This window comes from Silurus meridionalis, chromosome 22 (genome assembly GCF_014805685.1).
Source record: "Silurus meridionalis isolate SWU-2019-XX chromosome 22, ASM1480568v1, whole genome shotgun sequence".
Classification (NCBI taxonomy): domain Eukaryota; kingdom Metazoa; phylum Chordata; class Actinopteri; order Siluriformes; family Siluridae; genus Silurus; species Silurus meridionalis.
In genome coordinates, this window is record NC_060905.1 from 3,590,192 (window position 1) to 3,617,187 (window position 26,996).

General features: G+C 39.7%; 1 protein-coding gene across 2 annotated transcripts in view; it reads right to left on the minus strand.

The window, feature by feature from the left end:
• gcgra (glucagon receptor a) overlaps nucleotides 1-23,254 on the minus strand; it is a 75,282-nt gene extending 52,028 nt beyond the window's left edge. For both annotated transcript variants that reach the window (XM_046835486.1, XM_046835482.1), the window contains exon 1: nucleotides 22,876-23,254. The gene's annotated coding sequence lies outside the window, so the exon portion shown is untranslated. The remainder of the gene's footprint in view (nucleotides 1-22,875) is intronic.
• Between the last annotated feature and the right edge of the window lie 3,742 nt (nucleotides 23,255-26,996).

A 26,996-nucleotide genomic window follows, 5' to 3' on the forward strand; every position in this document is an offset into this window, starting at 1 on the left:
TCGGAGTGCGGCAAGAACGCTCCTTCTCCCGCTCCAGCCACTCCTCACCTCCTTTCCCGGGCACCAGAACACTATTCCTTTTACCCTCACTTCTGGTCCCCAATGAAGACACTATAACCCTGACCTAACTCTCCCGTTTCTGTGTTCAGCCCGACACGGCGGTGAGGCGCCACAGTATATTTAGTTAGAATTTTGTAATCATCCGTTACGGATGATTATAAATACAAATACACACATTTTGCTGCGAAAGTACACAACTTACATTAGACTCAAGTCACACATTTGATGGTGCTGCACTTTCTATTATATATAATATTTTTATATTTCCGTGTCCTTTTTGAACTACACTAGAATTCCTCAATTCCTCAGATCATTTTATATGAGCTACTTTTTACTTCTACTTCAGTAGATTTTTAGACTGGCAATGCTACTTGTACTTAAGTAAAATTTCAATGAAGCATTCTTGAGTAGAATATTTTATTACTCTTTCCACGTCTGCTGCTATAATAAGCTCCACTCTTCTGGGAAAAAGTTTCTCCAGATTCTGTGGAGTTTTGTGTAAGATTCATTCAGCCACGAGGCTGTGTGTTTGTAAAGTCAGGTACCGATGTAGGTGACACGAGGTGAGGAAGTCTGGGGTGCAGCCAGCATAAACAAAATGTATCCCAAAGGTGTTCAGTAGGTTTTATTATCTCTACAGGAGGAGATCTTCCACCCAAACCCATGTAAAGCAGATCTTGGAGCTGAACTGCCACACTGGAACAGGTTTAGGTCTCAAATGAAGGGAGAAATTTCCATTTCTATTTGGTCAAGATTGTTTTTTGTTTCCCGCCTTCGTTCCCCACTCGCAGCATGTTTTCTGATCTCTTGGAGTTTAGAGTTCAGGGTTCAGGGTTCAGGCAGTGGCAGCAGATGAAGTTCTACACAAGGTTACGTCCCGCTGTTTGTTTACACAGCAATGTGACTTGCGGGGCCAAAGTTGCCCTGACATCCAGCGCTCGCTCGTTGTGATGACGCAAACCGGCGCAGCCGAGCACTCATGGAAACTCGATTTGGTGAAATGAGCGTTCGTGTTTTGTTGACAGCAGCGGCTAAAGAGCTAATTGGGCACGTTTAATGTCTAGGAACAGCCGTCCTTTGTGTAATTCACTGCAAATTCAGGAACAAAACCCCAGGTTCAGTCATGCTGCAGGAGCATGATGTTATAACAGAAGAGGTGTCGGGGTGTATTATGTGGAATTTTAGCGAAGGTTTTTTTTAAATAGCTCGCGCTCCTCTTTATGTTACGCGCAGTTATTCATTTTAGTAAAAAAAAAAAACATATAATATATGATATAAATATTATATATTTGGCAAATTTATTTAAGGGATTAATTTTATTTATTTAATTAAAATTTAATAATAATTTTAGTTTTTTGATTCATTTTGTCATAAAATGATAAGACTATGATTCACATTTATGGCATTTGGTAGACGCCCTTATCCAAAGTGATCTACATTGGTCTCATTAATACAACTAAGCAGCTATGGGTTTAAGGGCCTTGCTCAGGGGCCCAGGAGGGGCAGCTTAGTGTTGGTAGGATTTGAACTCGCAAACTTCAGATCCAAAGTCCAATGTTTTAACCACTATCCGCTAGCCACCTTGATTTATCACTTATACGGTATCTACAATAAGGACAAAAGTTTGCGGACACCTGACTATAAGATTGGTATGTGCTTCTTTTTGAACATCCCATTCCACATTTAGTCCCCATTTGTTCTTATAACAAGCTCCACTCTTCTGGGAAGATGTTCCATTGGATTTTATGTGAGATTCATTCAGACACAAGGATGTTAGTAAACTCAGGATCTAAAGTAGGTGAGGTGAGGTGAGGTGAGGAGGGGTTCAATTGGTTTTAAAGCTCCATAGCAAAAGATCTTTCACTCCAACCCTTGGAAATCAGATCTTCATGAAACTGGCATTGTGCACAGAGCATTGTCAGTTTGGAACAGGTTTGGGTCTCTTAGATTAAGTGAAGGAAAATGTACTGCTACTGCATCCAAAGAACAATTGTGCACCTCCAAATTTGTAGTGTTTGGGAAAGAACTACATACTGTATGGCTGGAAAAATCAGGTGTCCTAATAATTCTGTCCAAATAGTGTACATGGACATTAAGCAGATATTTTCAGATGCTGTAAGATATTGAAATGTTATTGCTCACATGTATAATTTAAAAAACACATATCATCAGTATAATCACACAGGGACGTGTAGCTGTGCATGTACTCTGCTTCCGCCTCCGGAGCTTTTGTGAGTAAAGCAGCTGTTACAGCAGGAATGAAAGCGCACTCCGAGTGCCGTGCCTGTGATCTGGGCTTTCAGGTTTCCTCGTCGAGAGACTGCTGTAGAGGACCACTTAACACCCAACAAACACCACTTCATTCTGGCACACGCACAAATGGCCTCCGAGTGCTCCAGTTCAAACCAGCGTGCTGGCAGAACACAGGGAAAGCACTGATTTGGCCTAATGTGTGTGTGTGTGTGTGTGTGTGTAGGGGGGATCTCATTTTTTCTTTTTTTTAAACACATAAAGAGTTTGGAACACTTCAAACAGCACAACAATGCTTTCCATTGCCTTCAAAAACAAATAACAGATTTTTATTGTCTATTCCGTGTCCACTGCATTCGTGTGTTAAATGTATGTTCAAAAATTGATAAATAAAAAAAACATATTTGCATTTCGAAAGTTCATTCCAAAGGGCAAGTATTAAATTAGCATTAAAATGTATTAGGTTTATATTTAATAGATTTGATCGAAAAAGTGTATTCTATGCTTAAACATTTTAAGAAATACAATAAATTGTAATTTTAAGTGATCGATATGTTATTTCAAGTGACCGAAGGGCAAGTATTAAATTAGTGTGAAATATGGGATCTAAACTGTTTGGTTAGAAAAATAATAAAGAAAAAAATATATACAATTTTGATTTTAAGTCCATAAAAATGCCACACCAGCCTGAACATTTATAACCTTATTTACTGATGGAAACATTAATGCAAAATGATAACATTTTTGATCTTTTCTATCAGTATCACCAGTATCACCATTTTACTCCAGATCGCAAATACTGTTCAATATATACTATACGACAAAATTGGGACACCTGACTTTTTCAGCCATATGTGATTCCTCCCCAGACTCCTAACATAAAGTTGTATTGGCAAATTTTCTCTTCACTTGAACTCCAGCATGATTCCAGCATGACAATGCACAAATCAGCTCAATGAAGATACACTTTACATGGGTTGGAGTGGAAGATCTCCTGAATTAGAGCTCTGAACCTCAACCCTATTATAAGAGGCAATGCATTATAATATTTCTTTCTCTCATTTTCTCGCAACGTGAAAACCCGCTTTCTCATGACATAATTGTATCGCGAGATCTCGTGTATATATTTTTGGTGTCTACATCGAGTCCACATTAGCGTCTGAATTAGTCCCTGATCAAAGTAAAAGCGAATGCGATCATCCTTGATGCTGCCTCTAGAACATGTAAAAATTCAATAATGGTCACGAGGAAACAACCTTTTCTTATGTTTTTTTTATGAGAAAACAAGAAGGGAAAAAAATTATAATGCATTTCCTTATAAGACTCATAATATTGAAACCTTTGGGATTCATTTTTTCTCGCTGACTGCACCCCAGGCCTCCAAACTTTAGTCTATACATCATGTATTTCAGTATCGATTTTGCATCATCATATCAGCCAGACGTATTTGAAACTGCAGTGGGTTTTTGTACTCTTTGTATTCTGCACATCTCTACAATGATCACATCTCTGCTGACATGCTTATAATCCAGAGCGAAGGTCAGACACACGACATGATCATGACTGACAAATCCATAGTATTGTTCTGGTAAACATGCAGACGGAAAAAAACAAGAGGACTAGAAAAAGCTGCTGACGCCTCACAAACCAGACTTTGGCTATTGTTAAAGTGTCTGATACATTTTGACACTAAATGCAGCAAGGACTTATGGACGATTGTAAGAATTTCGCTGATGTGGCAAATGACGAACAATGAAAGTGTTCTATTTACTATAACTGGCTCTGATAAGCAGACTCACTGCTTATAAATTTAGAGTACAGAAAGTCTCAATACAGACAATACTAAATATTTAGAGAGAGAGTGTGTGTGTGTGTGTGTGTGTGTGTGTGTGTGTGTGTGTGTGTGTAAAATTTTTTGCAAACTTGATAAAAATTGTAAGCTGTTTCATTATCAGGATTGACAGAGGATTTATTATAATTCTTTTACAACACTATTTGGCCTGTTCCTTGTGAATATGCACTGAAAGTGTAAAATAGAAGATGGAGTCAATGCGAACGCATGCGTTTATCAGTCACTGTGTGATTTCCAGTCATGTATTTGCAACGGTGATTGTTAAAATGCCCTAGGTATATCCGTACATTCGATCTAAAACGTCCATTCTGGGTAAAAGATTCTTTGTCACATGCAAACAATATATGGACAAGTACTGAGAGACCTGAATTAAATATGTGGTCCTTTCCCTTCACTTGAACTATGTGACAACATGACAATGCCTCTGTGCACAAAACAAAATCCATGAAGATACACTTGGGTTGGAGTGGAAGATCTCCTGCTATAGAGATCTCACCTCAACCCTATTCCCCTCCAGACCTCCTCACCTCACCTACATCAGTACCTGACTTTACTAACACTTTTGTGGCTGAATGAATCTCACACAAATCTCCACACAATAAAGAAGAGTGGAGGTTATATATATATATATATATATATATATATATATATATATATATATATTCGAGATCCGCTTGTTCAATTTAGCACATGTTTTACGCTGGATGCCCTTTCTAACGCAACCCTCCCCATTTTTCCTGGCTTGGGACCTACACTAAGAGTGCACTGGCTTGTGCAACCATAATGGCTGGGGTCGGTTCCCTGACCAGGGCTTGAACCCGGGCCGCGGCGGTGAGAGCGCCGCATCCTAACCATTAGACCACCAGGGAACCCAATACACAGGCATAACACCTGCCTAATAATGTGTTGGTCCCCCTTTTTGCTGCTGAAACAGTCCCGACCCCCGAGCATCAACGGCAAGAACTTCTTCAGCAATTTGAGCTACAGGAGCTCGTCTGTTGGATCGGAATTTTTTTCTGATCCAACAGTATTAATTCATGTATTAATGTGGACATGGCCACTGTCACATTCCCGATCCAGGAACCATCAGTCCAGATATTACCTCACCTGATCTCTAACACAAATGCTGCCTGCCAATTTCTATGTATATTTTATACACAGAAAATGTATTTTATAACCTACACTTTTAAGCACGTCTTTGCAAGGAGGTGGTTTTTCGCCCATGATACACACTGTCTGTGCCTTTGCCTGAAAATCTGGATTGTTCTACATCCTCTATGTCCCCTTCATCCTCCTGACTCATGACACTGATGCACCATATTGTAGCTGTCAGTCGCACAAAGCTGTGCGACAAATGAAGAAATAAAGCGATCGTTCTGATTTCGGATGAACCCATTAGGCTCGCAATATTTGCTTACAGGAAATATTTTGACATTTGACATCAAAGCCTGTCGGTGACAAGTTAATGCACTCCAACTTTTCCATTAAGCCTGTGAACGTGACCTCTCGCTTGTACCGAGTGGGAAAACGTGGAAAATCTCCCCAAAAAATACTAATGAAGTCAAAACTTGAGATCTAAACAGTGTAGATATTATACAAGATATTTTACAAAAAACAATAAAACATGATCAATGTCATTTTCATGAACAAATTCGAGGGAAATGTTTGGATATAGAAAATCCTCTGGACTGCAGCATTACAGTTGTGATTGTTATATAAATGAAGTGCGCTTAATAAAAGGCATAGCCCTGACAGATGTCATGTGACCTTGCACTGGTGTGGATGTGGTGTGGATTTGCATCACTTCCAGGTGCTCGCATCGATTTCACATTCTGAGCTTATGCACTAAGCGCTGGTGATGGAGGTGGCTCAAAGGAAACGCTGCTACGCTATCGATCCGAACAGACAGTGTTAACTTTCCTAACGGTGTCCCACTCTGTAGGGTCCTCGAGCAAAAAACCTTAATGCTTTAGTGCTCCTGTAATGCCGGTCCACTGGACTGATCCTGTGCAAATAACTGAACGGATTTTCAGCTTTTCTGGAAATCCGTAAGAAATGTGTTTAATGTCTACAGCAGCACTTCAAGCTTTAATGTTCAAAAAATGTTGAAGTATGGACAGATCTCTCAGCACTGATCGCTTATGGGGGTTCCTGTCTTTAGTTTAACACTGATTGGATCACCAAGCCAGTGTGATATTCACACTAATAAGCATATTTGAAAGTGCATATTTTTTTCTCTGTCCACACTGAGACGGCATTTTCAAGCGAGGAAAATAAAGCTTTTCGGAAACGCTCTCGAAAGTGGATGAATTTGAAATCATTGTGAATCACTGAAATTCTAGTATGACTGCTCACTTGGGTCCGGTCTCAATTGCACATCACTTATGATATTAAAATGAGCCACTCAATGTTTAAGGTTCTTGGTTACTGATCGGAAAACCTGCAAACAGCTAATCCGCATCTAACATCTAATTCTATATTTAGACACCATTTGCTGTTATAATAAGCTCCACTCTACTGGGAAGATTTTGTGGAGATTCAGCCATAAGGGTATTAGTAAAGTCAGGTACTGATGTAGATGAGGTGAGGAGGCCTGGGGTACAGCCATCATGAAAAACTCATCTCAAAATAATGAAGAAAATATTTCATAGTGTTGGAGCTCTATTGCAGGAGATCTTTCACTCCAACACATGTAAAGCAGATCTTCATGGAGCTGGTTTTGGGCACATGCTGTAACAGGTTTTGGTCTCTAGTTGCTTCAGCATCCAAAGAGGTCCAACCACATGTGGTTGGAAGAGTCAGGTGTCCCAATACTTTTATTCTGTAGTCTGATGGTTTGGTGGTTTACCGAGACGATTAGTTTTTTTCTCGAACCCTTGATCCGATTGAGACTCGGTCATGTTATGAAACTGATATTACATAATTGTTGGAAACTGGGATGAGTTGTGGTTGTTTATAAGAGTGTTTATATAAAGCCCATGTTGTTTACTGCAGGAAATGTACGACTGTGATCATTAAACTTAAAGGGGGTAAAACAATCTGAACATTTGGAGACCTCAGAACCTGGAAGAAAAGCGTACAGAGGAGTAGGAGGAGTAGGAGGAGTGCTTCAAACCAGCTAGCTCTGTGCATAAATAAGCAATGAAGAGTTGTGTTAGGATGGAAAACTGGGCTTAGTCAGGGAAGTGACAGAAGCGATTTGACTCATTCTGACATGCAGGGCGACTCGAGAAGCTCCAAAAATAACCCACCTACTGTAGTCACTTCAGGTTACACAACCTCCCTATGCAGGAATGCATTTTTTTACAGTTATATCTTTTTATTAGAGCTTGAGAGGAAAGTGTGGATAAAACAAGCAACCCTAAGAAGTATAAAGTACATATATTCTATATGTTTCCCCTGAAGCTGCAAAATTCTCGATTCTGATTGGCCAGAAGTTGTTAAAAGATTTTTTTACAATAAAAATAAGAGTTTCAAGTCTAGTTTTGTAACATGCGAATAGATGGCAGTACAAGGCTGCACGCACAGTCACAGGAAGCACCGACCTTCATAAGTCGGTGTGCCAAAAGACATCATCCTGAGTACATCAGGAGCTGTGAAACAGGTGCTAAACTCTTAAATATATATATATATTACCACGTGCGCTCGCTGTCACCGAGCTCCTCCTCACACGTGAGTTTCTTGCCAGAAACAACACGATCTCACTTCCACATGAAACCCTACTCGCCAGATTTGATTCCTGTGGACTTCGCCCTCCTCCCAAAATATGAAAATTGTTAGTGCAAACAGATAATCCGCAACTTGCTGTTAGTTAGGTTCCAAATGAGAACAGTCAAATTTTCCAAAACAGTTGTTATGTTTCTTAATGAACCATTTCTACATTTGCGTTTTCTTTCCTGTAGTAAAAAAAAAAAAACACACAATTTGCCTTTGTTTTAAATCCCCAGAAAAACCCGTAATGCAGAGAAAAAGTGCACAGAAAACCCAGGGTCATTTTCTGAGGTTAATATCGATGCCTTTGCTAGAGATGATGTATGCAGGAGGTGCAGTTGTGGCTACAGTGAAAGGAGATGTGTTGAATTGTGTACATTGGGTTTCTTGCTATGGCATTTATTCTCGCTCTGTGAGATTCCTGTCTGTGATGCAGCGCTCTGTTATACTGGGTTTCTCTATAATACTGATGGTTTCTATAGATGTTTAGTCATAATGATGGAATTAGGAGAAAGGATGGGAAAGAAGAAGGAAGGAAGGATGGAAGGAAGGAAGGAAGGAAGGAAGGAAGGAAGGATAATTCAGGTAGGACACCACTGAAGGTGTGAAATGCACAGCTTACTATTGGTACCTACAGTTCAACACAAAAATGTTTGTATAGAAATTATATGAATTGTAATATAGCATATTGTTGGTGATGGTCAGATTTTTTTCTGATGGTTCTGGTGGTCTCACTAAACACTTCACAAGCTCTCTTTATTCCCTTCTCCGGCTCTGCTAAAACTCAATATTTTCCCTCTTTGGGCCTTTTAGTCTTTTTTGATATTCCCATTGACTCTTGACTCAATTCACTGAAGACCTGACAGCCTTGAAGGTATTTTATTTTCATTTTTTTCGATTCTTTTAAAAATTTAAATAAATACTTAATGTAAAAATGGTTTGCAGCGTTTAAATATTTAGACTTTTTAGAAGCACGACTGTACGGCAAAAAAAACCTGCTGATTTCGACTCAAGGATTGGCCGGAGTCTGACGAGAGACATACATTACACTTGTAATCAGCCACATGCACCTGATTTAGCAGATCTTTCTTATAATTAGCAAATAATTTATTCATTCTTATAATTAGCATATAATAATATAATTTCACTTTGAATCACACACATTATCGCACGTTTGTCGTCTTTCATGTTTCTAATTCTCGTTCCACTGTTCCGTTTCTTCGTGTCATCGTTATCAGCTTCCTGCCTTCTTAAATGGCACGGACTACGGTTCGAATTACGGGTTCATGTTCTTGAATGTAACATTCCTTATCGCCAGAGAAATCAGAAACCCTGAGCAACTTCATCGCGACTCCTTTAGAAAATCGCACACGGACGACATTCTCTCAAAGGGGAATCATTCACACGATCCGATGTGCTGTCTGTCTGAACTCGTGTGCTTTTCCGTCGTTATGGCCAGGTTGATGCGTGACCCCACCGCATGCACATGTGTAACTCCGGATCGGTAACTCACATGAACTCGGTTGACATGGCATATACATGAGACGTTTAGAAAATGGTTTCTTCCTGTCCGACTCATACAGAGGCCACGTGCTGACCAACAGGACAAACAGGACTCTATGCTAATATCGTTTATAGGCAGGTAAGAGGGATTTATTAACACATCTGACACCGGGACCTACGTGCACCCGCTCGCCTTTGTGCACTTAGACAGATTTAATCAGGCCTCCGCTAATCCGTTTAGCACAGAGTGTAAAGAAAACAGGGAGCGTAATTGCCTATAAAGCTGAAGCTGGTAAAAACAGACGAGCCGATACTAACCAAATAAACGTCCGTTAACTGTTTCCTATAGATTCTCGCCTGAGCTCATGCTGCTACTGATCACACACGCGCGCACACACCTAGCATGCACAGGCCTGATTATCTGTCAGAGTGTGAGAGCTAGCACACGTGTGGGTGTCATAAATCTGTCGTAAAAAGCATGTGGCATTGAGTTTGTGTTTACATTTCATCACACATATTAGTAAAGCTACGTATAAAATGCTGACATGCAATAAAATACAGGATGTAAGCCAAAAAGGCTGATACAAAAGTTTGTGTGTGTGTGCTTGTGTGCCAGAGAGAGAGAGAGGATTTATCTACATATTTATAGGGATTAAAAGCGTTATTCTCTTATTGTAATTGAAAGTAATACTTCCCTGAATTAGCCGTCTGACAGAATAAATCCCCTGCTTTTTTATGAGTATTGGGCTTTTCCAGCCATGTGAGTTTTTTTCCCACAAACACCACAAAGTTGGAGGCACACAATTGTATCAGACACCTCTGGGTGTAGTAGCATTTAATATTCCCTACTAGGAACTAGGAGACACAAACATGTTCCAGCATGACAAGACCCCTGTGCACAAATCCAGCTCCATAAAGATCTGCTTTCCATGAGTGGAAGATCTCCTGCTACAGACCCTGTTAAACACCGTACTGCATCAGTACCTGACTTTACTAATTATGAAAATAATTGTGTGTAGATAGATAGATAGATAGATAGATAGATAGATAGATAGATAGATAGATAGACAGACAGACAGACAGACAGACAGACAGACAGACAGACAGACAGACAGACAGACAGACAGATAGATAGATAGATAGATAGATAGATAGATAGATAAGATTGCCATCTTATTTTTGTGACTTTTTATTATTTGGGTTTGTGGGACTCTTAAGAAACATGGATGTAAAGAAAGGATCAATCATCAGTGCATAATCCAACATTCTGGCTTTGCTTCTACAAGTTCATATGTGCGTTCCAAAACAGCAAAATAGTGACAGGAAATGGGAGTCTGACACATGACCTCTTCTTAGAATGTTATGCAGTGCACAACACACTTACACACTCATTGCAGAAAAACACTGACCCACACCACCCACAAACCGCCCACCCCGCCCAACCCTGCCCACCCCGCCTAACCTGCCCCACCCTGTCTTACACCATGCTCTATTAGATAATCTGTGACCACTAAATATGTTGCTCTGGTTTATTCAATATATTAATCATTGATTTTGGATTAGATGTATAATTGGACATTGGATTGGATCTTAGATTGGATGTTGGGTTGATTGTAGGATTGGATGTTGGATTGGAAATACTACTCACTTTTGAGTATCTCACTTTGTGAGATTATGATATTTTCTCTATTGATTGTGTGTGTGTGTGTGTGTGTGTGTGTGTGTGTGTGTGTGTGTGTGTGTGTGTCGCAATTCACAATTGCTTTTCAATTGAAAAATCAAAATTTTACAATTATAAACCACTAACAACAAATAATCAACTGCAGAAATTATAATTTTTGTATAATAAAGGTTATTATAATCATTTTTTTTATTTTTATAAATACCCACTGACGCTCAAAATACCAACATTTTAGACTCAGAAACACTCTCGCAAGTAACTCTAAGACTGAGATACATTTTTTAAAAGGATCTGACCTCCTGGTGTGTGTGTGTGTGTGTGTGTGGCATGTCCCCATGGTATGTCTACTTTAGCAAAGCTGCAGCTATTGATAAAAAGTTATTCTTAGCGCGTATGTGTCGGCTACGTGCGGCATTCCGGGTCCTGACCCCCGGCTTCTGCACTTCCTGTGGTGAGACGGCTCTGACACAACATCATAGCACTCACATGATCAAATTATTTATACTGCGCTTCCATCTTATTATACTCATCTCACCCCCCTACACCCAACACACACAACTACCTCAATAGCTACTTTTAGACCAAAAAAAACCATATCGGACATTCTAATGTGTTGCTCCTACTTAGAGCCCTCTACAGAATCTTAGACAAGGTTCCAAGTAGAACTCTTTTGAAGAACCTATTGGGAAACCCTTTTTCCTTCTTTGTTCACTATGTTAAAATCACTTTATAGTAAACATTGAGCTCAGTCACTTGTTCGCTCACTCACTCACTTTGAAAAACCTTATAAAAATGAATCCAGAGTCTGTCACAGGAGTCAGATGGAATCAGGTGGGACCCCTCTGTTGTCGCAGGGAGGTGGGAGCTTAGTGGTAAAGGCATTGGATTTTGGGTTTAGGATTCCTCAGGGTTGTTCGGGGTGTGGCAGAGGGGGCGTGGTCGAGAGCCGGTTTGTGAATGGATGGAGTTGGAGGAAGCGAGTGGCAAAGATCAAACACCTGTGTGTAATTTCCATTAATGAGCAGCAGAAAGTAAAAAAGATGAAAGGAGAGAGAGACAGAGTGAAAGAATCATATGCATCATATGCAGCAGTGTGTGTGTGTGTGTGTGTGTGTGTGTGTGTGTGTGTGTGTGTGTGTGTGTGTGTGCCCTTGCCCGTATGTATGTGAGTGTTTAAAGACTGAGAAGTGCAACATGGAAACCTGACTGTGGCATAATAAAGCTGATTCTTTAAGTGTCCCACTAAACCAGCGAGCTCTTTACAATGGTGCCAAAACACGAGAATAAAAATAACACACAGGTGTTTGATCCTTACCATCCACATCTGGTTTCCATTCACCCCCAAACAAAAAAAAATACATTCCTAATTCCCAGATTTCCCAGGATAGACTCCGGACCCACCCTTACCCGTCCCAAAATAACTAACTCCAGCTAAATAATACATATTAATCTATTTATTGTCTTAGTTTATTAGCTCATATTTTGTTATCTTTCCCTTTAACATCAAGTTTAATAGTAACATTTTCTGGTTTTGGCTTCTCTCATTACATTTAAGCCTCTTTTTTACCTCAGAACTTCATGCTCTATCTTCGTTCCCTGAGCTCGTTTAGATACCTCAGCCAAGCCGCTGCAATAAATATAACACCCACATCTACGCGTGTCTGTTCCTGAGCACTGCTACCATGTCCAGCTACTGAACACACACACACACACACACACACACACACACACACACACACACACACAAACACACACAGGCCTAATGACTGCTGAAGATCTTCCAGGACCGATAAGAAACACTCAGAGTCTCTGTGTGGGTGGGAGCGGCATACAGGGCGAGATAGTGCACCTTTCTGTTGCTTTTTTTTCTTGAGTAAAGAGTCAATGCAAGTGGAAATACGCCAGAAAACACGTCCCCTGTCTTATCTTCAGACGGAAAAAAGCACACTCAAGGAAATTCAGGTATAGATAATGTTTGAAGAAAATACAGCAAGTAGCAACGAGGACACCCAAAAGACCACGAGGAAACGATAGACACGCTATTACCTAGGTTTGGGATAGGTTATTTTCATGGAGCGAGTTTGAGCTGAAACGAGCCGATTGAAAGCATGAGGTCTGCGTCGCTGCTTGACAGGCCAAGAATTTCAAATATGACTTCGTTTACATCTGATGGAAGCTGATAAAGTCGTCAAGGGAAATATCCAAGTTTAATCCCGCGAGAAGAATTCCTTCAGTATGCTTTCATGCGCAGTTTTTCAGAAATGTTTGTAAGCGCATATTTTACATAGTGGATCAAATCGAGCGAGAGTCACTTGCAGGGTTCAGGTCACATGATTAAACGATGATTAATGCATTGGTGTAAGTGTGTTTTCACACCTGGTTCGATCGCAGAAGCGAAATTGCCTTTGTAAAGTGGTGTTTTTCTTTCGTTTGGTTTTACTGGTATCATGTTTCAAGCACACCTAATTGTTCACACATGTGGAACTGGTCAGGAATTTGGAGGCCATGCTTGGTTGGTCATTTGTTGTTGATTGACATAGAGGTCATTTTACCTTTGGAAGTCAAAGCAGTGAAAGATTTATGTGGCAGAAAATCTTACATTACAGAATTACAAAAAAAAGATACAAAAATGACAGAATTGTACTTGAAAATCTAAAATAATATAACTTCCCAAAAACCTTTTAGTAAAGAATCAAAACTCCAGGAGGAGGAGCCAGACCTAATCCAGCTCCACCTTCCTGTGAGCCTCTACACCTTGCACTTATTTTACTTATTTGAATCCCTCAGCTATGCATTTAACCATGGATTCCAACACCACCCTTCAATTTGAAAGTTAAAACCAAATTCTTAGAGGAGGAGTCAGACCTGATCTCCTCCTACCTAGCTCCTCCAACCTAGATGGATGTTAATAAAGAACCTCTGACTGAAGAGTCAGAACCTCAGCTCCTCCTACTTAGGTAGAAGATAAAACAAAACTTTTTATCATAATGGGGAAAGTGGTAGCTTATTGGGTAACGGAATGGACTTTGGACCAGAAGGTCTTAAATTCATATCCCAGCTGCACCAAACCAATATTTATTAAAAAATAAATAAATAAATAAACCCTTTTCGTTTTAACATAACTTTCTTTGCAAATAATATTTAACCTTTTTTATTTTTATTTTATTTTTTATTTTATTTAAAATTACAGTCAATACCATGCTTATTTAATATTTAAATATACAGTAAAGCTAAATTAGCATAGAATATTTTATTAAACTAATTTCTCTGATAATTATTTCTATAAAATAATTCAATTTAATAAAAAAAAAAAATACAAAAAAAAGGTATAATTTTTGATAAAGAATACATTTTTGGGGCTATATGTTGAATTTTACCAGTTGGCGTTGCATCAATCATTATTCATTTGAACTCTTATCAGTCTCAATTTCAACAGAACAATTAGAACAATATTAGAACAATAAAGAAAAACAAAGGACTGTGAAAAATCCTTCCTGATGTCATTTGGTGCAGAAATTTCAAAACTAACACTAACAGTAGACAAGCCAAAGTCAAGGCCATAATTACTAACAAGAGTAGAATCAATCCCCCATGTTTCCTTTGAGTCATAATTCTCCATCATTAAACTGTCCATTCTACAGATTACAGGCACTGTTGCAATAATAGAACTGTAATAAAGCTAAACGCGATATGATAATACGCTATCAATATTGTGATAAATTACAAAAAAAGGGCACGTTTCTCAGAATATTGTGGCTATACATCTTTTATTTTATCTCACAGTCTCGAACATCTAGGGGCGACTCAAACTAGAGACCATAAGGACAATTTGAAAGTTATTCCTAGTATTTTTCTGAAATATCATGAAATTTTGACACAAAATATAATAAATGGATACGAATTACAGACTGACTGGAAGTCGCTGATTTGATGTTACTCATTATTTTGGGTGAAATTGAATTGTAAAAATTATAAAACTGATTCGTTTTATAATTTTTATTTAAGACTTGTGACTAAGCTACATATATATTGTGATACGCATCGTGTAGCATAGAAACGCTTATATATACAGTATATACTTGACATTAGATTATATGTACGATAAACTTCATTATATGTAGTTGATTCTTCAGTTCTTCAGTTGATTATAGCTGACTAACTTAGTAGAGCTGCGAATCTGGCGATATGATATGTATCAAAATACAGGGGTTACGATATTTTGCGATACATTGCGATACTGTGATCAAGACGATATATTGGGATATTTCTTGTTTTAGGAATAAGATATAATTTTAGGAAATCCGTCATTAAGAACACACCACCGTACGCAAACAAAGTGGGATCTGCGTTTGCATTAATTACATCTACAGCTACAAATATCTAGCGGTCAGAAAATAAACTTAAAATGAAACAACTGCACTGAATCTTGTATTTTTTTTATTTTTGTATATCGAATAATGCGTTTTTTGAGAATCGATACAGTATCGGCAAACAAACTATCGCAGTTCTCACGTGTAGCGATATTTTCGTACACCCCTATAACTGACCGCAAACTGCTTTCAACTTCCAGTCAATCAGGTTCAGGGGTCTGAACCAGTATTCAGTCTGACCGTGGTATAAATGGAATAAAACACTTTGGTTCTATGTCAGAAATCAACACTGAACTGCATTACCCATGAGCCCCAGCACAACATATGACCATGTCCCACTTATCACTCACACCAGTTCTGCGTTACACATAAGAAGCACCACTACTCAGGTTCAAGTCTTTATTAAGCGTTTATTATCAAGCTACATCCTGGTTCAGAGTCTGCATGTACTTGTATATATAGACAACACATTTGCACAGCTGAAAAAAATACACTGTATGGCCAAAAGTATTGGGACACCGGACTTTTCCAAATATATGTGGTTCTGTCCCAGATTCCCAGATTGTTACCACAAAGTTGCGCTTTACTTGAACTAGGAGACGCAAACTTGTTTCAGCAAGACGATCCTCCTGTGCGCAAAGTCAGCTCCGTGAAGAAATGGTTTCCATGGGCTGAAGTAAAAGATCTCCTGCTATAGAGCTTTAAACCATATTGAACAAGTTTAGAATTAATTTGTCACGCTTAGCACCTTTAGAATGAATTTTTCCTCACCTCATCTACATCAGTACTTTATTTTACTATCATCCTAGTGGATGAATGAATCTCCACAAATCTCCACAAAAATCTAGTGGAACATCTTCCCAGAAGAGTGGAGGTTACTATATCTGCAGATGGGGAACAAGTGTAAATGGGGCGTTCACAAACTTTTGCCCATACACTTGAGCCCCTTAGACATCACACACCTTTATAAGGGTAACAGAATGTCATCTAAAGTTGCATGGATATTCACACATTGTTGTGCTGAAGGAAAAAGAAAGAGCTTTGTGGGTTTTTATTCAGCAGGAGCCTACGCTTGTATTTCATTACCACTTTGATGGATGCTTGTTTTGTCGGGCTTCACAATGCATCCAGATTTCACAAACCTGAACGAACATCTAAATCAGGATTTCTCAGGGCTGTCAGAGAGGCGTGGACCATTTCACTTATGACAAATAGACAATCGTGTTCAGAATCAAGAACTTTGGAAACAACAGTGTGTTAGCATACAGGAAAGAAATGTCAGGAGTTAGCAAACCACGTAGCTTCATTCACATCGTTTTAACAAAAGCATCGCTCACTAACTACACCGCTACGTGAAACATCTGTGCGTTGACATTTCTGAGAGATTTCTACTACTTTTTCCTTTTTTTTTTTAAGAAAAGAGTGTTCTGAGGTCTATTAAAAGCCGAAAAACATCCAAAGTCGATGCTTCGGTTGGCATTAAATCAATTGAAAGACCCAAAGTATGTGCACTTAAGTCGGACGTTAAACAGAGTTCAGGACGGCTGTCTCTTTTTAATGTCAGCAGCACATCAGTACTTAAATGTGCGTGCCTGGCTGCGTCCTAAACCACATTAGCGTCATGTTAAGTGAGTCAAAAAAAAAGAAAATATTACAATTCTTATCTTAACACAATTCCATATAAGGACAGTTTCGATTCTGTGGCCTTGCATGAAAGAGATATTGTGGCCAATCGGCGTAGAGATGTTGTACCACATGACCTCACAGTAGAAAATGAAGAAGAACCACCAATCAAGAAAAAGAAACAACAATGGAAAGCTGGGAGTGATTTTTAAATTATTATTAAATATTACATTACCAAACCAGCAATGACTAAATGCAAGGAATGGTGGCCACACCAACTCCAATTTTCAGAGTCGTTTTTCGTGGAAATTGAACCAAATCTTTTGAAAAACTAATCCTGTTCTCGACATATTTTTGGTCATGTGACAACAAGAAATGAAACAAATAAAAAACGTTTTCTTCTACCCATATCGCCGACTCCACCTCTTTATGTGTCCGATTAAAATGCTTTTCCTTGACATCGCCTCATCGATTCAGAGAGACAGAGGGTGAATAAATTGCTGACGAAAATAAAACAGGTCGTATGTAAAAGCATTTTTAACCAATATACTAAATACCGTAATTTCCGGACTATAAAGCGCACCCATATATAAGCCGCACCCACTGAATTTTACAAATATTTTTATTTTTAACAAAAATAAGCTGCACCTGTCTATAAGCCGCAGGTGTCTACACTAATGTACTTTACACAGGCTTTAATGAAAGACACGTTACACACGGTGTAACGGGTGAAATATGTTGCGCTTCCTTTAGGAGCATAGCGGTATTTTGGGAATAGCCTGGCACAGCATTTTTCCGCTATTACTCCATGTGTTCAAGATGAGGATTATGTCATTATTATTTTCTGATGCTCATTTCTAAGTTTCTTTGACTAACCCGTAACACTGTTGCCAAAAAAAATTAAAAAGCACGAGTTTTGGAAATCTGTCTGTGCTTATATGATTTCTGTTGTAACTGGAGTTAGTGAGCTCTCCCATGACCCTGATACAACACGTTGCAACAGCTTGTATCTAAACAGTAGCCTACCAAGAAAGTCATTGTTCACTGTCTTCCTCCTTCCTTTTACAACTACTGTATTTCTCTCTAGAGTTTATCTTTTGGCACCGTCGTGCGTTTAAAAATCACCACCGGTGGAAGTTTTTCTCCCGATGCCGTGCAGCTCAGAACACAAAAGTGCGTTTTTTCGTTTCCTTTCGGAAATTGGATTGGTCTAATGTTATGGGGTTCAGTTTTTTGGCTTGAAGTTTGTGAAACCGGGAAAAACCCAGGAAAAATCCATAAATTAGCCGCTTCAGTGTTTAAGCCGCGGAGTTCAAAACGTGGGAAAAAAGTAGCGGCTTATAGTCCGAAAAATACGGTATACAATATGTCTCCTTACAAAACAGGTTTTGGGACCATGGTCTCAATTCTAAGCCTGAAAAACATGCAGAATCACGCAGAAGTACACTGTTTCTGTACATGAGTACACAAAGCACTAATCCATGCTTAACTATGACACTAGTAACAGTAAAGCTCCTGCTTTTACATTCCTACTTGAGTAAAAGCACCAAAGTCCTTGCTTTGTGAATGTATTTAAGTATGGAACATAACAGAGATGTATAAAAATTTCCTATGCGTAATGGATGCAGGTCATTGTTCCATTCTCCTGTATTTTACACCTTTATTTAGACTCTCTACGAGTTCTCTACGGGTTCCCCCAGAACCATGTTACACCTCAACAATGATGGAACTGGAATGAATGGATGTTCGGTGGCATGGATTCCCTTTTAAGTTTGGTTCCTCACAAAGTTTCTTCCTCATAATATATCAGAAATGTTTTACTTGCTATAGTCACCACTGGATAACCCATTAGAGATAAACTCATAGGGAACAAACTTAGAGGCACTAAATGTATACATTCCAATGTCATACCAGTTAATCCCAGTAGAAGTGCTTTGGGAGAATTTCCCATACAGATAAAGCTGAATTGAATTGAATCCAATGGAAGTGAATTGGGGTTACACTTATGCTCTCGCCACAGGTTCTCATATAACGCATGATTTTCTGAAATGTAGTGACATAAAAAACAATTACACAAATACAATGAAAGAAAAGTACTCCTACTTAAAAAATGAACTTTTATAGAGAAACAACGTAAAAGATTATTCTGTAATGTAAGATTCTGTAATTCACACCGAATTAATAAGTCCCCTGCACCTTGGGGTGGTTTTTAATTATCATTGTAGATATTTAAAGCTAAATTCTTTTAGTAGAAAGAACTTTAGAGGAACAATGATGTCAAGGCAGTGATGTATCCAATTATTCTGCACCAAGGAACAAATCAGATATTCCACCAAATCCGAGGTTTGTATTACGGTAACAGTTTGTGGAGGAACCACATACGTAATAAACCTTATCAGGTGATGTTTATATGGTTGATTTGGTTTTCTTTTCTTCTTTTTTTAGAAATGTCTTTTAAGGAGAGGAATGTGGAAGAGCAGATGGTGGTAGATTTTGTTTAAAATATCAAACACTTATTTCAAGAAGAAGGAGGATCATAGGGTGGCATATAAGAGTGGAGGAAGGTGCACACAGGTGGACTATGTTCTATGCAGGAGATGCAACCTGAAGGAGATTGGAGACTGTAAGGTGTTAGCGGGGGATAGTATAGCGAGACAGATGGAGAAGTTTGGATGGTGTGGAGTTGGTGAAGCAGGAGGTGGTAGGATTAGTAAGGAGGAAGTGAGAGCAGCGATTAAGAGGATGAAAAATGGAAAGTCGGTTGGACCAGATGACATACTGGTAGAAGCATGGAGATGTTTAGGAGAGATGCAGTGGAGTTTTTAAACAGATTGTTTAACAAGATTCTGGAAGGTGAGAGGACGCCTGAGGAATGGAGGAGGAGTTTGCTGGTACTGATCTTTAAGAATAAGGGAGATGTGCAGACCTGCAGTAACTTCATAGTAACATGAAGTTATGGGAAAGAGTAGTGAAAGCCAGGCTGATAGAAGAGGTGACCATCTGTGAGCAGCAGTATTTGCTTTGAGAATGTTGATGGAGAAATATAGAGAAGGTCAGAAGGAGTTGCATTGTGTGTTTGTGGATTTAGAGAAAGCGTGGAGAGAGGAGTTGTAGTATTGTATGAGGAAGTCTGGTGTGTCAGAAGTATGTGAGGGTGGTGCAGGACATGTATGAGGACAGTGTGACAGCAGTAAAGTGTGCAGTAGGAACAACAGACTGGTTTAAGGAGGAGGTGTGACTGCATTAAGGATCTGAGCCCTTTCCTGTTTGCAGTGCTAATGGACAGGTTGACGGACGAGGTCAGACAGGCGTCTCTGTGGACTATGATGTTTGTGGATGATATTGTGATTTGTGGTGAGAGTAGGGAGCAGGTGGAGAAGAGCCTGGAGAGGTGGAGGTACATGCTGGAGAGAAGAGGAATAAAAGTCAGTAGGAGTAAGACAGAGTACATGTGTGTGAATGAGAGGGAGGGCAGTGGAGGGGTGCGGTTGCAGGGAGAAGAGGTGGAGAAGGTGGAGGAGTTCAGGTACCTGGGGTCAACAGTGTAAAGTAATGGAGAGTGTGTTAGAGAAGTGTGTTAGAGACTGTGGTGAGACCTGAGATGTTGTATGGATTAGAGACAGTGGCATTGAGTAAAAGACAGGAGGTAGAGCTGGAGGTAGCCAAAAAAAGAAGAAAAATATATTTGCATTTACATCATCAGTGCATCACTATCTGCTACAAAAACACTAAGCATTTTCATCCTATTTGCATAAAGTAGTCCTTATAAGTTTATCACTAATGAGTGAGCTAATGATGACATTATTGAGGGAAAAATACCCTGAGATAACATCGAAACTGTCCACTGATTGAGACCTAAGTAGGAACCTGTTCGTTGTAACTGTAGACCTGAACCATTGTAGCAAACTATATTAATTGCAGTACAAACCATCTCAATGGTTCTCTTGCATATAACCATCTACAATCATCTCATGTATCTCATATTCATTCAGAGAACATCCTTAGCAGTAATGAGCAGTTTACAACCGATAAGCGCTCCATTAGGGTATCAGAATGGATGCAGAGCACAGGATCACTGGTACCTCAGGAGCTCTCAGCAACCCGAACTGTGTCAATGTATTGTGATTGAAACCACCGACTTCACTAAATCCCATTAAGGATAATCTCTTTTTGATAGCTCACAAACTTGTCCTGCTTTCATGTGTTACATCTGATTAGAGTTCCTGGTTTTACCGTGAACTGGTCAATTATTACAATGCAATCAGACCGGAGGAAAACGATCCAACCTGGCAACCTGACTCTGGACGCGTGACTCCTCAGAGCTGAATGAATAACATGCATTTAATCAACACTTATGAGGTTTCATTTATCTCCTTCTAATAGTCTTTATGAATCCTGTAGGATGTGTTTACTGGCCAGGGCAGGAGTTAGTAGCTGAACACACTGAACTGCACTTTGTGCTCTAGAAACTGCACATTTTAAGAAGTTTCTGTCAATAAATAAAATATTAGGTGGTTTTGTGCCTTATTTAATGACCTTTCCAACCATTTAGCACCATACTGACATCATTTCTGTTTGATTGTATTTTCATTTCTTATATGATTTTTTTATTTCTTATAGAATTAAGCTATAAATTAAAGCTATTTAATTCCATACAATGCAAGGAAAGAAAGACTTCATGCCTTATGATCGGATTATAACTAGAAAACGAAATGAATATGATATTGTCCTAATGCTAATTCAAATTAGACATTTTGTTTAAGCCATGTTTTTGTACTGGTATTTTTTTAAGTGCATCATCTAGAAATAAAAAAACTTTGCCACCCAGTCTTACTTCAGAACATCCATAAAGATGGGACCTAATCTAGAGTTAGAAGAAAACTAAATAAATGATGCAAGAACGCCCTATGCTGAACAAACAGCTAGATTACAGAGTTGCTACAATCACAAATCAGGCAGGAATCAGTGATAAACCCTGGCTATCATGTGGGAAGAGAAAGATACTTCACACTTTCATCTACATGCGTTTGATCGGCCTCACTAGGAGATGTTTACAGATGACATACTGGCTTTTAAAAACATTTGATCCAAAAAATAAATGCAAAGTTTATCCACTTAAATATTCTGGATAATGGCAAGTTAGGAGTGTTAATAAAGGACTTGTTCATACAAAGTATATATAAATACATTGTTTAAGAATTTAAAGGAACACAGGACTAGTGTTTGTATGTTCCTTGTTTTCCTTTTGGTACCTATAAAGCTTTACACACACCTACGCACACACACAGATATATATATATATATATAAAAAATGATATATACTGTAGATAGATAGATAGATAGATAGATAGATAGATAGATAGATAGATAGATAGATAGATAGATAGATAGATCAGGGTTGTAGTTGTAGTTGTACATCATTAATTTTTAGTCTAGATGTGAACTCTACATGTGCCAAGAATCTTCCTACATTTGAATTTTGCTCCTGCCTGATACAGCTTTCTATAAAACAGATGTTTTCTATAAAACAGATGTTTGTGCAAAAAACAACAACAACTGGACTGTACTTTATGTGCACCTTTTCCTGGAACGGTGCATGCAGTGACGATTTGTTTGATAGGTAAAAGTGCACTCTGGACATTTCAAGGTGAAACATGCACAAGAAAAAACCCTGCTGTCAGATCAGTACTTAACCAGAGCCACTGCTGAATTCGAGTTTTACTTATCAGAAATACTGACATGTTAGTATTTAATCCAGCCAGGTTTCCACAAGAAATAAAAAAAAACATAAAAAGCTGAAGGAATTAAACACGCAAAGTCGGTACCTCCGTGTTGTTCGGGTTTCTTCCCCAATTTTTTTTTCTTTTTTTTTGAGGGTTCACTACTCCGCGCGCGCGTCCAGGGTCTCTGCGTCGCACGCGCTCATTTCCCGAAAAACTTCATCGCCGCAGCGCGCGCTCCTAAATCCACTCCTGGGCACCACCGATACGCGCGCGCGCGAGAGAGAGAGATCCGCTCCTCGTGCTGTTCGGCGTCGGTGCTGATAATGAAGATTATGTCGTTGCGGTTGCTGCTGTTTCCACTTCACTCTATGGATTTTATGCGTGGAGTCGCCTTGAAGCGCGCAACTGGCTGACATACACGCACGCGCGCACGCGCGCACACAATCGCGCACGCACGCACACACACGCGCATACACACACGCTCTCGCCCTCTCTCTCTCTCTCTCTCTCTCTCTCGCGCTGTCTCTCGCTCTCCCCCACACACACATACACACACACCCACACACACCTGAGCGCGCTGGTGGATCAAAGTGAGGCTCGAGCGCGAGAGAAGGTCTTTTTGGATCATCCAACCAAATATTGCATCAAACCAAACTTCTAAGCTTAGACCTAAGGGACATTGCAATGCATTTTTAACACACACACACACACACACACACACACACACACACACACACACACACACACGCGCGCGTGCTCCTCCTGCTGTTGCTGCTGGGTGCCATCCCTTGGTGGCACTCTTATTACACAGTTTGTTGGAATCTTTATCATAATGCATTCAGCCAATCAGCAGAGCGTTTCATGAACATAAACTCCTCAGAGCTCAGAGATCCTGACCACGGCATGATGTCAGAACACTGGTCAAATCCGGTGTCCTCTGTAATCAGGTTATGATTAGATCATGGGCTTCTGCTAAAAGTCTGAGATGCTTTTCTGCTCTCTGTGGATGTACAGAGTGGTTACTGGAGTTAATGTAGGCTTCCTGTCAGCTTTAAACCGTCCGTCCATTCTCCTCTGACCTCTCTCACCAGCGAGAAGTTTCACCCCATAGATCCTGCTCTGATCGAAAGCTCTCGCTGGATACCGACAGAGGTGGGAAGCAACGCCGTTTTCAGCCCATCAACCTGTTTCTTTTCATTGCGTAGTTTTTTTAATCATTTCCTGACTCTCACACACCACAGACGTAGACTTATTTATGAAGATAATAACGAGCAGGCAGAAGGCAACAAGAAGTCTGGGGTTAACATGGAGACAGAGGGAGTCAGTGATGGAAACATGACTGAGAATAGACACATTCCTGATCACCTGATCATCATCTTTTCTCTGCTTGTGTTCTATATGGTGGATGTTCAGCCTGGGTACATTCATTTGCAATTCGTTTGTATTATATATTAATATAATGTGGTCCAGTTTCCAGAGTGACACTAAAGCTGGTAGTTGTGATAATTACTTTTTACTTAAGTACATGTCAGAGCCTACTTTAACTTGAGTGAAAATATTTAGTCAATGCTTCAACTTTTAAAACATGAGTATCTGTACGTCTAGTTGAGTGAAGAACGTGTGTAGTTTTGCCATCGCTGGATGCTGATTGGATAAAAAAGGCTGATTGGTTTTACTGGTTTAAATGACAATTACAATGAACACTATAGGCGCCACTTTGCTCGAAGCTGTTGCTTTACCCAATCAAATTGCAAGGTGGAGTCTCCGAGGCTATCGAGCAGGCATCCGATAACGTCTGCATTTTCACGTCCTTCCATTGGATGCTCAATGAGCGCGCTAGTCAGAGCTCGCACACCGCATCTGTAGCACGAGCTACGAATGTGTCCGTGTGGATTTAATCACAGAAGAAGAAATCGATTTGGTTGCAAATACACTTACAAGGACATTTACAAGACGGACTTCGCAAGAAAAGCTGGACATCGTGAGGAAAAGTCGAGTCAAACAGATCAAAACAGTTGTTACGTTGTTTCATAAACCATTTATCCTTTTCAACGTGCATGAATAAATCCAATGCTTTGTGACAGATTCAAGTTTCACTTTCCACACCGACACAGGAGCATCTTGGAGGGCAGGGATTTAAATATTGAACAATGTCAGAACGATCTATATATTCTGTTTTAATTCTATTCTGTAAATTAATGAAACTTGTTTTTCGGTGCATCGACGTTGCGATTAAGCCCACATATGAAATGCAAATCCTGTCTGCCGTGTGCCCTTTCTGCAGTTATTTAATTTTTTTTTTATTGATTCTTCTATATCTTTGTGTGATGTTCTGTAGATCGTGGCTTTAAAATGTTATGAGGAATCACAGTCAAGACCCCCCACCCCCCCTTCGCCCGACACACACGTATCTATAGTGAACTGTACACAAAAAATTAAAGCTGACCCTTCAGAAACTACCGACATCTGGACCCCGACATCTAGACCTCACCGACAATCACTGCTATTTTATCATCCCTACATGCACAATAAATCATCTTCTCTTCTTCCCATCTATCTGTGAAAATGGAGCGGTACTGATTCAGATTGCATTTGAAACTGAGATGAACAAAATAACACACACTGCGCATGAAAAAGTTGAAGTTTCTCATTAAATTTGTGACCGATGTGGTAAGAGTGCTGCTTGAAATACTGCTGAACCACTAATAAAAGCAACACACACACACACACACACACACACACACACACACACACACACACACACACACACACACACACACACAGTAGTGGTCCATTTTGTCAGCCCGGCTGACAGATGGGCTACATTCAGAAAATGACCTTCTGTGTGTGTGTGTGTGTGTGTGTGTGTGTGTGTGTGTGTGTTGGAGTGGGGGGTGCAAATTTATAAGCATGAGAAATATTGTGATGAGAGTAGATGGGAACATGTGTTCATCAGATTCACACAACAGACTTTGACACACACACACACACACACACACACACACACACACACACACACACACACACACGGCCTATAAAGTAAACTGGATGGCGCAGTGTCACAGCAGGTAGCATTGCCGCCTGGCAGCTCCAGGTTCCTTCTTCGATCCTGTGCTCAGTTTATTGCACTATTTCGCATCTTTCTAAACTGTGGGTTTTCTCTGGGTTCTCTAGTTTCCTCCAAATGTCCACAATCATGCATGTTAGCAGGTTATTTATATTGCCCCTAAGTGTGTATTTGTATATGCGTGCATGCATAGTAGCGTCTCATCCAGGGTGCATTCTCAATACATGGCAATGTTCCTCGGGTTGTTTCTGGATTCATTCAAGGACAAAAAATAATAATAAAAAAAAAAACTAGCAGGATGAAGGAAAAAAAAACCTTGTTCGAAGTTGAATCTTTAAATGGGAACAGGAAGTGCAGTCGTGGAGGTCCTTAGGGGTTGCATTTAGTGGCAACAAAAGATCTGGTCGCTCACTTGCAGAAATTTGGTGTGTAAAGTTATTTGTAACAATTTTATATATATAAATATATACATGAAGTGGAATAAAACATTTCAAGACTAGTTTTGTTACACACCAACAGATGGCAGCACGAGGCTGCACGCACAGTCTTAAGGAGCACCCAAGCACCCACCTTCATAAGTCAGTCTGCCAAAACGCATTGTCCTGTTTACGTCGGCAGCTGCGCAACTGATGCTATTCTAAACACGTGTGCACTCTATCAGCTCTCCTCACACGTGAGTTTCTCGCTTGAAACAACATGATCTCACTTCCGCACCCACCCTTCTCACAAGATTTGGCTTCGGCGGCCTTCGCCCTCCTCCCAAAGAAGAAGATGCAGATCAAAGGTCACCGTTTTGGCAACTTTGCAGTCTTCACCCGTCGTTTCAAGATAGCCAGTGACTCATATATAATATATATATGTAATTCTATTATAATAATTTAATATATATTTTTGTCCAATACTTGGACAAAAATATTTGGACACCAGGAGAGTTACCACAAAGTAATAATACGTCTCTGAATGTGTTAGCATAGACTTTTCTCTTCATCCAAACCTGTTCCACAATGACACAAAGTGAAAAAAAGCCATCTCCATAAAGATCTGCTGCTTTCCAATGGAAGATCTACTGCTATAGAGCTCCAACCCTAACAAACACCTCTTGGATGAATTTGTCATGCTGACTGCACCCCAGGCCTCCTCACCTCACATTCAACAA